The sequence below is a fragment of the Salvelinus fontinalis genome, chromosome 24 (genome assembly GCF_029448725.1).
Source record: "Salvelinus fontinalis isolate EN_2023a chromosome 24, ASM2944872v1, whole genome shotgun sequence".
Lineage (NCBI taxonomy): Eukaryota > Metazoa > Chordata > Actinopteri > Salmoniformes > Salmonidae > Salvelinus > Salvelinus fontinalis.
In genome coordinates, this window is record NC_074688.1 from 28,788,974 (window position 1) to 28,792,301 (window position 3,328).

A 3,328-nucleotide genomic window follows, 5' to 3' on the forward strand; every position below is an offset into this window, starting at 1 on the left:
AATATTACCCAGACAGACCGGGGACACTGTGCATCCTAAATGGCACCCTATTCCCTAAATAGTACATTTCTTTTGCCCAGAGCCTTGTTTTGTTTTACCAGGGACCATAGGGCTCTAGTTAAAAGTAGTGCACTATATAGGGAATATGGTGCCCTTTGTTGTAAACCACACGTTGAGCTTTATAGTGGAAATTCACCCAGAACTCTGTGTTGCTAGTGTAAACTGTATCCCCTCAGGCCTATAGATTCACTCCTCATACAAACCATAGTTTCACTAAATGGACAGAGACTTTACACAATGTAAATATAAAACAAGTACCAAAAATCTTAAACAAAAACAAAAATATTCAACAGCAGACAGACAGGTTAGTTAGGGCTGGATGGAGGTTCTGCTCCTCTGTGCAGAACAGGAGAAACAGACAGTAACATCAGCATCCTGCCTGAACAACACACAGCTAACACATACAGTGCTTTGCAAAAGTATTCACCCCCTTGGCGTTTTTCCTATTTTGTTGCATTACAACCTGTAATTTAAATGGATTTTTATTTGGATTTCATGTAATAGACAAACACAAAATAGTCAAAATTGGTGAAGTGAAATTTAAAAAATAACTTTAAAAAAAAGTGGTGCGTGCATATGTATTCACCCCCTTTGCTATGAAGCCCCTAAATAAGATCTGGTGCCACCAATTACCTTCAGAAGTCACATAATTAGTTAAATAAAGTCCACCTGTATGCAATCTAAGTGTAACATGATCTCAGTATATATACACATGTTCTGAAAGGCCCCAGAGTCTGCAACACCACTAAGCAAGGGCCACCACCAAGCAAGCAGCACTATGAAGACCAAGGAGCTCACCAAACAGGTCAGGGACAAAGTTGTAGAGAAGTACAGATCAGGGTTGGGTTATAAAAAAATATCATCCCATGGAGCATCATTAAATCCATTATTAAAAAATGGAAAGAATATGACACCACAACAAACCTGCCAAGAGAGGGCCGCCCACCAAAACTCACAGACCAGGCAAGGAGGGCATTAATTTGAGCTCCACAGTGGAGATTGGAGTATCTGTCCATAGGACCACTTGAAGCCATACACTCCACAAAGCTGGCCTTTAAGGAAGAGTTGCCCGAAAAAAATAAGCAAACGTGGGAGACTGCCTAAATATATGGAAGAAGGTCAGATGAGACTAAAATTGAGCTTTTTGGCCATCAAGGAAAATGCTATGTCAGCAACAAACCCAACACCTCTCATCATCCCGAGAACACCATCCCCACAGTGAAGTAGGGTGGTGGCAGCATCATGCTGTGGGGATGTTTTTCATCGGCAGGGACTGGGAAACTGGTCAGAATTGAAGGAATGATGGATGGTGCTAAATACAAGGAAATTCTTGAGGGAAACCTGTTTCAGTTTTCTAGAGATTTGAGACTGGGATGGAGGTTCACCGTCCAGCAGGACAATGACCCTAACCATACTGCTAAAGCAACACTTGGTGGTTTAAGGGGAAACATTTAAATGTCTTGGAATGGCCTAGTCAAGCCCAGATCTCAATCCAATTGAGAATCTGTGGTATGACTTTAAGATTGTTGTACACCAGCGGAACCCATCCAAATTGAAGGAGCTGGAGCAGTTTTGCCTTGAAGAATGGGCAGAAATCCAGGTGACTAGATGTGCCAAGCTTATAGAGACATTGTCACGCCCTGACCTTAGAGATCATTTTTATGTCTCTATTTTGGTTTGGTCAGGGTGTGAGTTGGGGTGGGCCTTCTATGTCTTGTGTTCTATGTTTTCTATTTCTGTGTGTTTGGCCGGGTGTGGTTCTCAATCAGAGGCAGCTGTCTATCGTTGTCTCTGATTGAGAACCAAACTTAGGTAGCCGTTTCCCACCTGTTTTGGGTGGGTAGTTGTTTTCTGTTTTGTGTTGCTGCACCTTACAGGACTGTTTAATTTTTGTTTCATTTTCTTTGTTATTTTGTTTAGTGTTTCTGTTCTAATAAAAATAACATGAACACTTGCAACGTTACGCTTTGGTCCGATGATTCCTCATCTTCAGACGACGAACGTTACAGACAAACCCCAAGAGACTTGCAGCTGTAATTGCTTCAAAAGGTGCCTCTACAAAGTATTGACTTTGGGGGGGGGGGGGGGGGGGGGGGGGGGGGAATAGTTATGCATGCTCAAGTTGTCTGTTTTTTTGTCTTGTTTCTTGATTGTTTCACAAAAAGTATTTTGCATCTTCAAAGTGGTAAGCATGTTGTATAAGTCAAATGATACAAACCCCCCAAAAATCCATTTGAATTCCAGGTTGTAAGGCAACAAAATAGGAAAAATGCCACGGGGGTGAACCTGGGCACTATAAAGCTGGGCACTATAAAGGGTATCATTGGGATGTCGGGTATAGAACTCTTCATACAGAACTCAGAATCTACGATGGATCAGGTGTTTTCCAGCTCAGTCAGATCTAGACCTGGTTCAACTAAAGATTGTAGGGAACTTTGCAACCCTAGTTCTAGTGAGTATGACAAAGGCCATTGTTGAGTTAAACACGTCTCATAGAGCTACAGTACATAGATCTGCAAAAAAACTACAGATAATGATCCTTTCTGGTCAAACACTAATGCTCCATGTTAAAACTCCAGGGTAGGCAGTCCACCCGAGGATTACAGCAGACAGACAAACCTCTGAGCTGAAGCCTAATTATACCATACGCAAGTAGGCAACACAATAACATCTTGCGTTGTTGTGTTGAGTTACAACTCCCGAGGCTGCCCGTTTGCATATTTCTGCTACTCAAGTACGCAGAACTGTCAATTTGCAAAGCTTGCGTTGCATACTTGCGTAGGCTCTGTATAAGTTAGCTTTAACTCTGGTGATAAGAGACACAAAATAAACACAAGAATAATATAAAAAACAACAGACTGACCAGAACTGCAGCGGTCTGTCACATAGACTACCATGCTGCTTCAGAAACAAAGGCAACTGGCTTAAAAGCCACATTAAATAAAAAACAACAGTTAAGGCTTTTAAAAAAACTAAAAATATACCTGTTTTGACAGTTCAGTGAAAATCTATTCAGCTACAGTAAGAGCATGCAAACCTCTTTTCTTCCAGGTCTGTTTATGACAGTGTATTAAAGCTTTTTATGGTTATTTTACTCAGTAAGTTAACTTAATTCTTCTTTTCAGTAACTACTTAATTGTCTAGCTAAAGTACCCAATCACATGGCTCTCCATTCAGTCTGTCCATCCAATGATTGGTTAATAACAAGCGTCTCCTTGTTAACAGACTACCAACTCTTCAGTTTGAATGAAATGTTCCAAAAACACTA